The sequence below is a fragment of the Anabrus simplex genome, chromosome 1, assembly GCF_040414725.1.
Source record: "Anabrus simplex isolate iqAnaSimp1 chromosome 1, ASM4041472v1, whole genome shotgun sequence".
Classification (NCBI taxonomy): Eukaryota; Metazoa; Arthropoda; class Insecta; order Orthoptera; family Tettigoniidae; genus Anabrus; species Anabrus simplex.
This window is the reverse complement of record NC_090265.1, coordinates 1319810113-1319827030: the sequence shown is the minus strand read 5'-3', so window position 1 is coordinate 1319827030 and position 16918 is coordinate 1319810113. Positions and strand designations below refer to the sequence as shown.

At 42.0% G+C, this 16918-nt stretch overlaps 1 protein-coding gene across 1 annotated transcript in view; it reads left to right on the top strand.

Annotated features, from left to right (window-relative positions):
• LOC136858301 (fatty-acid amide hydrolase 2-B) overlaps positions 1 to 16918 on the top strand; it is a 366694-nt gene that overhangs the window by 13806 nt on the left and 335970 nt on the right. The window lies entirely within an intron of this gene.

Genomic DNA, 16918 nt, shown 5'->3' with positions numbered 1-16918 from the left:
AGAGGGAAATTCCTCAAGGCAGTAATATTGAACCTTTATGTTTTCTTATATATATCAATGATATGTGTAAAGAAGTGGAATCAGAGATAAGGCTTTTCACAGATGATGTTATTCTCTACAGAGTAATAAATAAGTTACAAGATTGTGAGCAACTGCAAAATGACCTCGATAATGTTGTGAGATGTACAGTAAGCAATGGTATGATGATAAACGGGGTTAAAACTCAGGTTGTGAGTTTCACAAGTAGGAAAAGTACTTTCAGTTTTAATTACTGCTTTGATGGGGTGAAAGTTCCCTTTGGGGATCATTGTAAATACCTAGGTATTAGTATAAGGAAAGATCTTCATTGGGGTAATCACATAAATATGATTGTAAATAAAGGGTACAGTTCTCTGCACATGGTTATGAGGGTATTTAGGGGTTGTAGTAAGAATGTAAAGGAGAGAGCATATTTGTCTCTGGTGAGACCCCAACTAGGGTATGTTTGCAGCGTATGGGACCCTCACCAGGATACTTGATTCAGGAACTGGAAAAAATCCAAAGAAAAGCAGCTCGATTTGTTCTGGGCGATTTCCGACAAAAGAGTAGCGTTACAAAAACGTTTCAAAGTTTGGGCTGGGAAGACTTGGAAGAAAGGAGACGAGCTGCTCGACTAAGTGGTATGTTCCGACCTGTCAGTGGAGAGATGGCGTGGGAGGACATCAGTAGACGAATAAGTTTGAGTGGTGTCTTTAAAAGTAGTAAAGATCAAAATATGAAGATACAGTTGGAATTCAAGAGGACAAATTGGGGTAAATATTCGTTTAAAGGAAGGGGAGTTAGGGATTGGAATAACTTACCAAGGGAGATGTTCAATTCTTTGCAATCATTTAAGAAAAGGCTAGGAAAACAACAGATAGGGAATCTACCACTTGGGCGACTGCCCTAAATGCAGATCAGTAGTGATTGATTGATTGATTGATTGATTGATTGATTGATTGATTGATTGATTGATTGATTGATTGATTGATTGATTGATTGATTGATTGATTGATTGATTGATTGATTGATTGATTGATTGATTGATTTAATCCTGTGGTCCGGTGGTATTTGATGGTGTTCACATACTCCAGCCTTATGTTCGTAAATTTGCTGGCAAGTAAAATAACTTCTGTGGGACAAAATTCCGGTACTGGGCATTTCCAAAACCCATATAAGTAGTTTTTTCTTTGCAAGTTGCTTTTCGTCGCACCGATACAGATAGTTCTTTTGGCGACGATGGAACAGGAAAGGGCTAGGAAAGGGAAGGAAGCGGCCGTGGGTTTCGAACCAACCAACTATCTCCCGAATACCGGATACTGGTCGCACTTAAGCGACTGCAGCTATCGAGCTCGGTCATATAAGTAGTTAGTGCGACGTAAGGTCAATAAACATAGTAATATGATATAGGTGTATATTACAATATTGCAACCCCAGATTGATTTCTATAATCGATGTCGGTTATTGTATGCATGTAACAGTTTACGAGTCAGGTGACTTCCAGTCTTTTAGCTCCGCTCACGAACGGCAAACTGGTCTAAATACTGTATGATGTAACAACACGAAACTGGTAAGTTTCATTCGTAACTCGTTTTCTTAGCTGCACCGACATAGTCGGCTAAGCATTACGAGTCGTGCAGCTGTAAATTTGCATTCGGTAGATGGTAGGTTCAAATCCCACCGTCTGCAGCCCAGTACCTTAATAAGGGCAATGATGACGCCTTTTCAAGTCCTAGCCTTGCAACTTTAAACCACCAGCAAATAAAATAAAGAAAAATAAACCTAATTTCACAATTCGCACCAACGTCTTGAAATCAGGCTGAAATGAACCAAGCGAGCTGGCTATGGGGTTTGGGCCACGTTGCTGCGAGCTTGCATTAGCTAGACAGTGGGTTCAAACCGCACTGTCGGAAGCCCTGGAAGTGGTTTCCCGTGATTTCCCATTTTCACACCCGTCAAATGCTAAGGCTGAACATCAATTGAGGCCAACGGCCCTTCCTTCCCAGACCTCGACCCATCCCTATCCTATCCTATCATCACCATGAGACCTGTCTGAGTCGGTGGGACGTACAAACTTATACCAAGAATATTTTAAAATTGCCGAGAAACAAATGTAGTCCAATGAATGATGTTTCACTCGATGTAAAATGATTAGAGGGTAAGAAATAGCCTCTCTTAATGACATTTGTTATGGTTGAATATGACTGCTCAAGGTATTATAATTTGGAGACGCTAGTTGGAGTCTCATCATCCGACTCACATTTGGGTGGAATCACGTTTAGTTGTCTCTAATAATTAGAACTGCTCGAGTGAAGCATTTCCTCTGATGTAGTGTTATCTTCCATTAAGATATTTCACACGACTATGGAAGTGACGTGAGTATTTTTCCGCAAACCAACAAGAAGAGTGAATATTAACAGTGTGCACTCGCTAGATTACCAACAATGTTGGCATGTTCAGTATTTTTTGTGTCAAGGTTTTACGAGGCATCGTTATTCAGAAGGGGCTTCAAACTATTACTATATTTACTTTTCTCTTGATCGAAGGTCCCACCTGTTGCTGTTTCATGAGGGATGCAATATTTTTACATCTACCTCTTGGCACAGATCAGAGAATACTGAAACTTCCACTGGAATCTCAGTCTCATCGTCTCACTGACTGTGCCGTCCGACTCGCTGGCTGAATGGTCAGCGTACTGGCCTTCAGTTCAGAGGATCCGGAGTTCGATTCCCGGCCGGGTCGGGGATTTTAACCTTAGTTGGTTAATTCCAATCGCTCGGGGCTGGGTGTGTGTGTGACGTATTCATCATTAGAAATCATCCTAGGTAGGACACTCATCTTCACAGACATGCAGGTCGCCTAATAGGCCGTCTACGAGAAAAAGACCCGCACCAGGCCTCTCCGGAGGCTATACAACATAATTATTATTATTACTGACCGTGACGTCTTGCCATGCAGTAACACTTTCTGTCCGGAAATGAACTCTCTTGATAAGGTGGATAATTGTATAGGATAGTCGTCACTAATTGCAACTTATCTCTGTCCTTGGACTATATCACATGGTAAAACCGGTCCCTGTCGTAAATGAATAATTACTGTCTAGTCAAACTTGGACACTTTCAATGTTTTCTGCGTTCAAGGCGTATACCTGAGTTTAGCAAACTCGCTTCCTATTTTAATAACATTAATGTTTGTATCAGATGTCCCTCTCTTAGGTGTCCGTGGAAGTGTGATCGGCCGGTGATGACTCGTGATAGTAAAGAAGAATGTGGTACAATTTTAAGCCAACAAAAAATAAGTATACAGAAAAAAATGCTTTGCTTTCAGACCTACTTTGCTAGAGATTTAAGGGAAATGGTGTATTTAGTAAACTGTCCGACTCGTTGGCTGAATGGTCAGCGTACTGGCCTTCGGTTCAGAGGGTCCCGGGTTCGATTCCCGGCCGGGTCGGGGATTTTAATCGCTTATGATTAATTCTTCTGGCTCGGGGACTGGGTGTATATGTCCGTCCCAACACTCTCCTCATCATATTCAGACAACAAACTACACTACCAACCACCACAGAAACACGCAATAGTGCTTACATCCTTCCATAGAGGGTTGGCGTCAGGAAGGGCATCCGGCCGTAAAAACAGGGCCAAATCCACATGTGCGACGCAGTTCGCACCCGCGACCCCACAGGTGTGGGAAAAAGCGGCAGGAAAAGCGGTGTATTTAGTAAACTGCAGTGGCGGCTCGCGACAACATTTTCAGGGGGTTCGCAACAACCGTTTTTGGCCGTGCGCGTAGAGGCGTAGAGGGAGATAGTAGGTTCGAATCCCACTATCGGCAGCCCTGAAAATGGTTTTCCGTGGTTTCCCATTTTCACACCAGGCAAATGCTGGGGCTGTACCTCAAATAAGGCCACGGCCGCTTCCTTCCAACTCCTTGTCCTTTCCTATCCCATCGCCGCCATAAGACCTATCTGTGTAGGTGCGACGTAAAGTCCCTAGCAAAAAAAAAAAAAAAATTAAAAATATAGCACAACAACCGTTTTGTTCACGTCTCAAATGTGCCAAAGTAGAACGCAAATCAGTACAAAATAGCATATTTAAATCATTTCACTAAACGTTCCTTGTACGGTTCTTTCTCTACTGACAATATGGTAAAACCCCCATAATCGAGGATGCATTTCTCCGAGACTAAACTGTGAGTGTAGGCTACAACAAAACTAAAATTGAGGAGCTAGATGCAATAACGGCGTAAGTCTACTTACGCTGTTATTGCATAAATACCGTTTTTGGATTTCTCGGTCCCTTCACTACAACCTAGTCCAGGTCTTAGTTCGCTAGGGTGCCGATAGAGGTCAGGAGCTCACTAAAACCAGTACCATGCGCTACGCTGTTATTGCATGAAGCATGCTTCACGAGCGGCACGTTCAGTTGCTGCCAGTTCTTTGGGTAGAGAAGATGTCAGCGAGCGCAAGAGAAGGTTTTGTGGCTAGTGCAGACAAAAGGGTTGATGTTCTTTCACTAATGAAATACTTAAAACCTGAAAATTTTGAGTTGTGTGTGAAAGTCATGTGTGCGTAATGATTCCCTAGAGTCTGCTAATGCAGCATGTGAAAGGTGAATCATCCTGATTTTGGTCAATGATGCGGTATTTAATTATTTTAAACAAGTAAGACATACAATGTCTAAATCCTAATTATATACTTTGTGATATGTTTTTGGTTTCTTTTCATTTTTTAAGTTTAGAGAATCACTTTTTAAATGAAAATAGGAATAAAAGTTGTTCAGAAAGCTATGTTTCTAATTTTGTAACATTTCAAATATTTGTTGGGGAAGGTGGGGAATTACCGTAGCCTAATACTATAGTTGGGGAGAACACTGTAACAAACCTCTCTCTCTGCCCTTTGCTCAATAAAGAACGAAAAAGGTGAATATTATATAACGAATAAACTTATTTTTTACCTTTCTTAGTTGACAATTATTTTAATTAATTTGTTGTTAATTTGAGTAAGTTTAGACATTTTTGAGAACTGAGGTGTGATAAACTGCCACTTTTGTTCCTCTATAGTGGGTGATCATGCTTTTCTATCTCCCTGATCAATACTGGTGTATGGCAAAATATAATATTCCTGCTCTTCGTGCAATAGCAGCGTATAAAAGGAAATTTTAAATAACTCTGTCTTTCTTATATGCTAACAGATCAATAAAATTCTTTGGGAAATACATTTCCTGGCTGTTTCAAACGTCTTTTAATGAAATTCAGGTTGATTCCTAATATTACTTTTAACTCAGAACATTTATAAACTTCAAGCTTCTGTTTCTCAAAATAACGTAAATCTACTTACGCTGTTATTGCATCCAACTCCTCAATTACTCCTCCTCCTCTTCCTGCTCATCCTCCTTCTCCTACTACTAGTACTACTAAAATGTTTTCATTCCGTACCCTCATGGGGAGTAACGTCCTCGCTCGGCCAGGAGATGCGTTGCCTGTGATTTGAGGAGCGAAGAAGGTGAGAGGGAAGCACCCGTTGCCTATGAAAGGAACTGTCCTGTCATTCGTCTTAGTGAGGAGAATAGAAAACCACGGAAAACCATTCTCAGGGCAGCCGACGGAGATGACCAGCCCATCACCTTCCGAATGCAGATCTGAAAATCTACGGTAAAGCCGAGGCCAGCTCGGCGAAAGTAAAATTCATAGCAACATAGTACAGAAAAATGGCATGTTGGTTTTAGTGGCGGGAGTGTCCGAGGACAAGTTCGGCTCGCCAGATACAGGTCTTTTAATTTGACGTCCGTAGGTGACCTGCGCGTCATGATGGGGATGAAATAATCATGAAGACGACACATACACCCAGTCCGCGTGCCACCGGAATTAACCAATTATGGTTAAAATTCCCGACCCAGCCGTGATTCGAACCTGGGACCCCTGTGACCAAAGGCCAGCTCGCTAACCATTTAGCCATGGAGTCGGACAGCACGGTACAAAGTTGTACCGACCGAATATTAAAAGATGCGAGCACTATTCTTGGTTTTACATAGCACGAAGTTCACCTAGATACGACAGCAACATAAAAATAATACGTACCGGTACCACATTAACTGGTACTCAGTTTCACTTGAAACGACTCTCCACTCACACCGTAAAGCAAATTTCGTCCCATGATTACAAACATCTGTTCAGAATTACGCACTAGCGAAATCTTCCTGCAATGTAATGCAATAGTAACTTCTGAGAGGCTACAGCGAACAGTAACAGGGGAGGAGGCAGACCCTTGTAGTCAAATGTAATACTGTCTCCGGTTTGAAGGGGTTTTTAGATGGAAAGGTACATACCTAAATGTGCTCCTCGCTTATGGGGATATCTGTGCATAAACCAGGACGACATCTGCATGCGCATGCATATAGTCTTCAGGCTCGTAGCACAATATCCAGTGTGCTCCTTGCATTGCCGATCGAAACGAACAGCTGTCAGTGTAACGGAGCTTCGATATACTGTAAATCGAATGCTTTCGATGGATTGATGAAATCAGGTCGAAACAAACCAACCAATTTAGAATTATCTATGAATGCGTAAATATGCATTACAAGTGGGTGTCCACCTGCTAATGTGTTCTTGAGAGGCAACCGCCATTGGTAATCTGTCAACAGTCCTATTCTCCAAGCATCATTCCTTTGTGCAGGTCTTGCCAGGAGCGAAAGTATCAATTGGGTTTTTCAAAATAATGAAAAAATCTGTACAGATGCATTTTACATAGGCTTATAGGTGGAATTAAACCTCCCGATGACCTCCACAACCAAAAAGGAGAAAGCTCTTTTTGAAACTGTATTATTCATGTTAACGGTGATGTTCTAGAAACATTCAGGTAGCTCTTCACATCAACACACGTGAAAAACGTGGATGTGAACGAAGAAGATTATGTTGGACGTGAAATATCCGACAGTGGTTTCGAAAGCAGAATTTTACCTACATTTTTTTAAGATATAGTACTTAATTTTGATAGGTGAACGTTAAGTTCTCCGCCGGAGGTCTTTAACAATCCTCTTTTTAAAAATCTTTCACAATAAACGTTCATCCAAGTTTTTTGACCGCAATTAACAAAATGGAATGCTCGGACAGGATCGAATTCGCCATGATGGGGAGAGGAGAATATTAGCTAATCGACTGCACCATTAAGTCGGCGTTCTCAATACTTTCCTTGACCCAGTTGTCTGTGGGATTCCTTGAGACACTATAACTCAATTTGCGTTTTGATCGGGGCTTTAAAATCGCATACCCTTCCTGACGCCACACGAACTTTCAGGTGAAAATTCTATTTTAGGATCTACAAGGATTTGAGCCTCAGTCATCTGGTAGAAAGTCAGTAGCTAAGTCATTGTACTATACATGCCCCTATAAGGTTGAAAATAATAATAATAATAATAATAATAATAATAAGTAAACTCGTGTCCTCATCCCGAGGTGGTGAAGCTATTTTCAAGCACACCCGCAATGGAGGTGAGCTGCGTGTATCTGTTTAACCACATGCCAGCCCTCATGCAATTCTTACATTTCTGGCAGTATGGGGAATCGAACCCGGGCCCCCGAGGACGACAGCTAATAGGGATAACCGTTTCGCTACGGAGCCGGACCATAATATGTAAGTCGAGAAGTCATGGCAACTATTTTTTTTCTCGCGAACAGGTGACAACACGGAAAATCTAAGATATGCATTTGGAAACGTACGGTATGTACTTCCATATGATGCTACTATACTGAAATTCAAGTTAAGAGCTTAGGAAAAGTATCCTTCCGCATGTGAGCACGTGCCTTGTTCCCCCTTCCCGTCTCGTCGCCATTCTCCATCTCCGCCACAACCAGCTTATCATTAACGCCGTGCGTCCATCTGACAAGTACAGTATTATCCGCACACTTTATGTTGGTGCATTTACACCCTAGTGCTGAATCGGTCGACCTCGGCGATCTTCGAGATTCGTACTGGCAACCTTTGAAACACAAACTATGAATCGCTTAAGCATCGTTGTGCGACATCTGGCGTACACTTTACGTACTAGTACTGTTGTTGTTTACACAATAAATCCAAAGTATAGAATTCATGCTAGGAACAAGATTCGCATCGAGAGAAATGTTTTATAATGTTATATAATGTGTATGTGACATAGTTGTTGGCTTAAGATGATAACGGTCGTATCGATCGATCATATTCTCGATTCAATTCAGATTTCATTTTCCTTCGGTTGGCAGCAGTATCGATACCGGGACACCTCCCTCCTTACTCCTCACCCCCGTACACAAATGCACCAACATAAAGTGTGCGGACTATACTTCATTCTGAAATAGTGAAGCATCAAACGAAATCACTGCCTTTCACATAGCTGTACTTTGATTACGTACCATACCTATTTATTCCTTCATTGACCATATAAAACCTACAGATTACTGACGAATTCCGAGGCAAGAGAAGCAAGAATTATTTTTGTTTCATAATGCGATTTGTGTGAGGCACATGGAGACTTACAACATACGTATACGATTCCGCTTTGCAACGACTGTCAGTGGCAGTTTCTCATAGTTAAAAAAGCTGAAAAACCCACCGGTGAGTGGGATTGCAAAATACAATGCTTCCAGGAATGTTGTAAATATTGTAGTCTCGTCATTCGGAAGGTAAAAACGAACTCATGATCCTCTCATGACAACATTTCTGTAGGTAGAGTGCGGTTGCGAATATAAAGTAAAGTACACATTATTATTATTATTATTATTATTATTATTATTATTATTATCGAATACGCCAAAGATCCTATTCCCATACCGTGTTAAGGCCCTTCCTGTTTTATTTACGGTGAGTGCTGAGCTGACACATCGTTCTTTCCCTGGAGACTTGGATTTTCCATTCCAAGCGAGCGGCGTAAACACTGTACACAGAAACGCCGATCAGCTGCGCGGACTTTTTCACGTCTTCCACAGTCCACAGTGGATTCTAATCTCGTAGGCTACTGTAAACGTTTAAAAAAAATTGGTTTAGATTTTCTACTTTATTTTCCTCTACTTTTGTTAGCTTTAAAGTATTTCACAGGGAACTCAAGCGTCACAGCATCACACACGTTTTGCTCACAGCTGGCAGCCATTATGAATACTGAACAGTGACACGCTGTTGCAGCCAGTATTGCCAATAGTTTTCTTGGATCCACCTTCAACGTCCCACCTATTATGCGAACTTATCAACAGTGGAATGAACTCGAACAAACTTACTAAGTACACAGTGCAATAAGATATCAATATCATATTAAATTATTATTATTTTGCTACATACACCACTGAGAACAATAACTATTCACAGCCATCTACGTATGAAATATAAGAGTTGGTAACGAACCCGAATAACATACAACCTGTGACATATTTTCCATATTTATACAGGGCAAAAATTTTAATTCATCAAGTCAGTTCACCAGAATATCTAACCAAACTGAAGGAAGCTCCTGACTTCAGGAACAAGTAACAAACCTAGGGAACTATTTGGCGCTGCGGAAGCCTTTTCACCGACCAGAAGTCTGACTAACATCAAAGGGACCGCTAAGGTCTTAAGTTGACTCTCAGTAGATGGTGTATGTAAACAAAAGTGTGGGTCTAAGCATGCTCCCAAATTCAGTGTGAGTGAGAGTTTAGCCTTAGCACGAGCAACACGTATCTCGAGCAAGTGTGTACAAGTGTGGAATCGTACAGTGAAGTGGGGAAAGCCCGTTTGGTTTAAGTGTTTTGCGTATTATACGCTTACGTAACTAAAGACATTCCGGAACGATGATAGTTGAAAGGAAAAATACAATCGTCATCACTTTCACAGAACGAGATATTCCGAGACCAGCCCCCTATGAAATCCATGAGTGGATTTTTGAAAATTTGAAACTTGATGAAGCCGACATCGAAACATTACAGCTCAACGGAATTTCCCGACAAGTGTTCATTAAGTGCAGGAGGCAAGAGACAGTTGATCATCTTCTCAAGCACTATGCAGGTGAGCAATATTTTGTTCATAGCATTGGCTATCGTAGTAAAATAACTGTTGATTCGGCCGGCCTAGGGATTAAACTTGTGAGAGTTTTTAATCTCCCTACCGAAACATCTCATGGACACATTTCAGACGTTTTGCGTCAGTATGGGACTGTACTTTCAGTAAGTGATGAAACCTGGAGTTCCAATTTTCGATATAAGGTGCACAATGGTATACGTGCAGTACGCATATCCCTTCCTCCGTAGACATAGCAGGAAATAAGGCTTTAGTAAGTTATGATAACCAACCACCAACCTGCGCCAGTTGCAGTAAGATAGGCCATTACCGTAGTGAGTGCCCAACGCGACGTTTACCAGTTCAAACACCTGCTATACGCGACAAGCCAACCTGGGCGACCTTAACTTCAGCCTTGGGGAAGTTACCCACGCAACGGCTGATACACTAGACTCACATGTAAACACACCGTCCGCACAACGGGCAGAAATTACCACAGAAGAGGAAGAGACACAAGTAGCACAGCCAGCACACAACCACCTTGAGGAGACTACAGAACCTGTTTGCGATAGAAATTCCCCAGTGGAACAGTCGCTCAGCTCATCAACCTGCCAGAATAATACCCTGTTAAATAATGTACCGGTACTATCAGAGCCACCCTCACAGCAACAGATTCAACTTTGTGAACCTGTCAACGAAAAGTTCCCGACACCTACCAGTGACATGACTGGCTTAAAAAATGACACCACCACACCGTCTGTGCAGACGCATTCCGCACAGTACACAAACAAAGTAGGCGGTGACGAAGGTAGTTTAATGGAAATGGAAACCACCAATTCAAAATCCCACCAAGCAGTTAGTCACAGGGATCCAAGATTAAAAAGAGCGGTTGAGGGGAATGATAGGAAGAAAGCAATAAAATTAAGTAAATTTCTTCCGCAAACCTAATCTGAAGATTAATTACGTGCTGTTGGATAACGCCAAACGAGTATGGAAGCTGCTAATGTATTTTTCTTGCTAACCTTAGCTGTGACGTCAGTAGTTAGCTGCTACGGTACTCTGAATATGAACTGCCTCCGAGGTCAGAGCAAGCAGGTCTTGCTAAAATAATTTATTAAAGATAATGATTTAGACGTAGTTTTCTTGCAAGAGGTTAACGTCACGAACTTAGCTTTCCTTGGACCCCAATACAGTTATATAATCAATGCCAGAGAAAATTTCAGAGGAACTGCCGTAGTCTATAGAGCAGGGATAACTATCAAACTCAGTGAATGTCACCCGAGTGGAAGAATTGCATCCATACTTACCGAAGATAATACATGATTAATATATATCTACACTCAGGAACACACAGACGCCAAGAACGGGAAGAATTCGTTCAGAAGGAACTACCTTATTTTCTGCGTCACAATTTGATAACATTATTCTCGGAGGTGATTTCAACTGTGTATTAAATGCAAAAGATCAGACAGGTGAATTCCATCCCTCCCTGGCATTAGGGAGGGTATATCGCGAACTTAGGCTTTGTGATGTGTGGGAAGTTATTCATGGTAACAGAGTCGAGTATACTTTCTTCCGAGGTACGGTTGCTTCACGTATCGACCGATTTTATGTAAATAAAGAATCAGAGAATAATATCCGACCAGTAACTGTTAATGTTGCACCATTCAGCGATCATCATGCAGTAGTGATGAAGACTACGGGGCATAGACCGGCGGCACAGATGGGAAGGGGTTACTGGAAAACAAACAGCTCCGTACTGTCTGACGACGATATACAACATGAATTTTCACTCCTGTGGAATGATCTAGAAACTAGAGTGCGAAGAGGTGGACAACTTTCGATCAAATCTTGGCTATACAAGTTTAAGCCGGCTATTCAGAGCTTTTTCAAACGAAAGGGAGTAGAAAAGGCCATCAACAGACGCCGTACGTTTCATTCTTATTACGTGATTCTTCACGATCTTGTCACCCGTCAGCAAGCCGGAAATGACGTATCCAATCATTTGACCGCTGTAAAACGCCGAATCAACTCAATTCAGGAAACTATTCTACGAGGAGCAGTCATTCGCTCCCGTGCAACATCAGTCATACATGAAGAGAAAGCACAGTTGTACCACCTTGCCTCCGAAAAGAATAACGCGAAAAATAAATACATTCACTTGTTAATTACAGATGATAATAGGATTCTTACCACTACAAGAGACTGCATTACTGAAGCCGAAAATTTCTTCCAAATAACATGTAGTGAAGGTGAGATATCGATACCCGACCAAAACAAAATACTATCCTACTTAGATCAACGTTTGCCTGAGGAAGGAAAACAGCAGCTGATCCGTGCGATCGCCGAGGAGGAAGTTCTAAAGGCCCTGCGCACTGCAAGTGACAGATCAGCTCCTTTCCCAGACGGTCTCAGCTTCAACTTCTACAAAAAGTACTGGCCTGTCATTAAAGATACGCTCGTAGAATTGATAAACATTCTGTTAAACAACTCCGAAGAATCACCTGGATTCAGCGAAGGCATAATCATTCTCATTCCAAAAGTGTCAATACCCCGAACTTTATCAGACTATCGGCCTATAACCTTACTAAATGCAGACTACAAATTATTTATGAACGTCCTCGCCAACAGGTTACGGCCGTTTCTGGAAACCATCATTGAGCTAGGGCAGACGTGTGGCATTCCGAACAAGAAAATCACTTTCAATCTCCAAGCAATTAGAGATGCTATATTATTATGTGAACACTACGCCCACAATGACGCAGCAATACTTAATCTTGACTTTGAAAAGGCATTTGATCGAGTTTACCATGGTTATTTGTTTACGATTCTCGATAAGTTTGGTATTCCACAGTCAACATGTAGTATCATTAGAACTCTATACACTCATGCTCATTCCCGAATACTCCTCAATGGTCATTTCTCCAAACCTATTCCAATACGAAATTCAGTGCGACAAGGATGTCCTCTATTTATGATCCTCTTCGCCTTTAGTGTAGAACCCTTCATTCGAGCTGTCCATCACCTAAAGGATGTACCAAATCCGCACAAGATGTTTACCGTCCGAGCGTATGCTGACGACGTAACACTTTTATTACGGAACCGAGCCCAAGCGGATCAACTGATTGGAATGATATCTGTGTACGAAAGAGCCGCCAACGCGAAAGTGAATTATCATAAATCTGCCTTGTTACCTCTCGGTACCTGGCCAAACCACATCGCAATTGCTGGAATCCCTGTCAAGGAAGAAATAACAATTCTCGGTTTGAAATTTACGGGCAAATTTCAGGAGACAGTCGAAAAGAATTGGACTGCAGTCATCAACACTGTCCGGAACACAATGACGAAGCATCTCAGCAGAAATCTTAATCTAATACAGAAAGTATGGCACATTAACTCATTCGCTCTGTCCAAGATATGGTACGCGGCTCAGGTCCTCCCCATTTCAGAGAAACATGCGCAAAGAGTGGAACTTGGAATGACTTATTATCTATGGAGAGGATACATCTATCGCATATCAAGAAATCATCTCAGAAGGCCAGTTGACCAAGGGGGCCTAGGCCTCATCGCCGTCTCCGCTAAATGCCAGGCTCTGCTTCTGAGATCAATTCTAATGGCAAAGAACGGACTCGGAGATATTAATGATATGCATTTTTGGACATCACCTCAGACTGGAAGCTTTGCACGAGTACTGCATACTATTGAATCTTTCTATCCTCATGTGAATCAACAGTGCATTCCACCCACGAAAATTATCTACCGTCGCCTTTTAACCCGCCATCGTATTACCCCACAGATCATGGAAAAATTCCCCAACAGAAATTGGAAAAATATCTGGAAGCAGTTCACAATACAAGAGATCCCAACAGACTGGAAAAGTTCAGCATACAGAGCCATTCAAGATGCCATACCAACCGAGGAGAAAAAATTTCGCCACAACTTGGTCCAGTCACCCTTGTGTCAAAAATGTGAGATTCCAACTATTGACACACAACTCCACAGACTAACACGATGTGATGGTATGATGGACGTTTGGCAATGGACACTGACTCTGGTGCAGCAGTTAACATCTTCCAATAACCCTAACGATATATATCGTATTTTGCTAGCTTTGGACATACCCAACAGGAACAAGTTTGCCCTAGTATGGCTAGCAATGGTCTTTCTTCATTATGGGCAGATCAATAAGAAATGCTCTGTACAATGTTTTAGGCAGTTTCTCACAGCAAGACAAAAACTGAGAGTGTATAGTGCTTCTGGAGGGCAGGAGAAATTCAATGAACCTTGTGATGATACAGCTTGTGTAAAAACTACTTTGTTTCTGTATGCATTTATTTCTCTATTTAATAATTTAAATTAACGATGTAATTGTATAGTGTATCGGTCACCGACGAAAGTGAATCGCCTCTCTGTTCCTTATTTTAAAAGTGATGGATCACGTGTGTTAATTATTTTTTTTAAACGAGATATCTTAATGGTCGTGTACCTCTGAAGATTTGTTTGCTGATTTTGTATTTGATGTTTATCTGTAACAGTATGTTTAATTTAAGCAGCACTGTAATTAATTATGTATCCTTTTCTTCGCTCTAGAAAATAAAATAATTATCTGAGAAAAAAAAGTGAGAGCGTCACAAAATGGAAGTCAAGAAGCAGGAGCAAGGATCGTAGGGTATATTAAAATAGCAGTTCTCCGCGGTAGAAATGCACGCCAATGCCATGCAGAGCTGCGGGAAGCATTAGGTGTGGATGCCATGCCCTAAAGCAGGGCCATCCAGTCATTGCGCTCCGGGAGCGCGGCCGCGCTCGGGGAGCACTGAGCAGTCAGACTAGCTCTCCTTCCCCTACCACCACTACAGTGTGGCAGCGAGGAGACTTGAGACGGACGATGTTCGGACCGCGCTGACTAGATACGTACGTACAGTCGTGCGTCCGACGGCTTTTGTGGGTTTGTTGACATCATATTGATAGGGCTTGAAATGTCGTATGGCTTTTAGTGCCGGGATATCCCAAGACGGGTTCGGCTCGCCAGGTGCAGGTCTTTTGATTTGACGGCCGTAGGCGATCTGCGCGTCGTGATGAGGATGAAATGATGATGAAGACAACACGTACATCCAGCCCCCGTGCCATTGGAATTAACCAATTAAGGTTAAAATCCCCGACCCGGCCGGGAATCGAACCCAGGACCCTCTGAACCGAAGGCCAGTACGCTGACCGTTCGGCCAACGAGTCGGACATCGATAGGGCTGTTTTACCATAATAAATATACCGCATATACAAATCGAAAGGTACTCCGATGTATGGAATATGCAGGAAACGAAATCAAGTGTTAAGTAAAATATACAGTAACGTGATTTATTCAAAACTGAAATTTGAACACATCTGAGAGGAAAATTCAACAAAATGTTACCAATATGAACAGCTCGGTAACGATTGTGAAAAACCAGGTAAGTGACAATGCACTTCCTAACCATTATTTAGGGACTGCCTGGCCGAGGCGGTAAAGGCGTGCTCGGTTCGCTCGGAAGGACGTGGGTTCGAATCCCCGTCAGGAAGTCGTAAAGATTAAGAAATGAGATTTCCACTTCCGGAGGTGCATTTGGCCCTGAGGTTCACTCAGCCTACACCAAAAATGAGTACTAGGTTAATTCCTGGGGGCAAAGGCGGCCGGGCGTAGAGCTAACCACTCTACTCCATCAAGTGCCACGGTTACGAATAGTGGAAGCCTTTACCTTCCACCACTCCCACGGCCTTCATGGCCTGTACGGAGAAGACTTTGCTTTGCTCTTTGCTTTGCTAATCATTATTTTCCTTAAGACTCGTCACGCCTCTCAGGCAGGTACGGATACGCAGTCCATCAGAACAATTGTCCTTGTGTTGATATTCCTATGCCTATGTGTACAGGAAAATGAACGTTACATGCATTATACTGTTGGAGGGAATCATGCATACATTTCTGCAGCAGGCTTATGCTCAAGGTATGTAAGGTTCATTTTCCTGTACACATCAGCATATGAAAATTAACACAACGACAATATTGTTCTGATGGACTGCATATCCGTACGTAGCTGAGAGGCGTAACCAGTCTTAAGGAAAATAATGGTTAGGAAGTGCATTGTCAGTTACACGGTTTTTCACAATCGTTACAGAGCTAGTACAGACCTTGAGTGACTTTGGCTCAGCCGTTTTTACGAGCTTTTACTTTTGGTGCAAACAATCTTTTCCAAATTGAGTAGGCCTACAATATTTCTGGACACAGCTATTCTTAAACAATTGCGCAAGTTTCTATCGCTCATTGCTGCACGATGTTTACTTTGGGTAAGCTTAAGAACTGAAAAGAAACGCTCACAAATGTACGTTGAGCCGAACATTGTTAGAACTTTACATGCATGTTTATACAAAAGGGGGTAGGCTATTCTTCTTGCGGAAAGCCATTGTAAAATTATTCTAAACTTCGTGACATCAGAAAGTGGTCTTTAAGACGAATATTACACTGCAGTTCAAGTAACTCTATTTGAAATATATGTGGAGCACCGTCTGAACTAAGAGAAAATGGTCGAACAAATACATCTAACACCGCTTGGAGTTCTGATAATTTTCAAAATCTCTTTTCAAACTCTTCTTGTAATTGGCGGATTACCTGCAAGTACTCATCAAAGTCAACACTTTATTTCACTGTTTCAAGCAATGGAAAATGTCTTGTGTTCCTTGCATGCAACTGGGTTTCCCACAAAGTCAATTTTCTTTTGATCGCTTGATTTTCTTCCACCAAAACGCAGATATTGTGCTTCTAATCCTGAAGCGAAGTGTTCCAAGTATTCAGATTGGCAGTAAAGTCACTTAAAATGGCCAAGTCCGCCACCCACTTAGGATCACGCAAAAGAACTTCGGGTCGCCCTTTCATGTCAT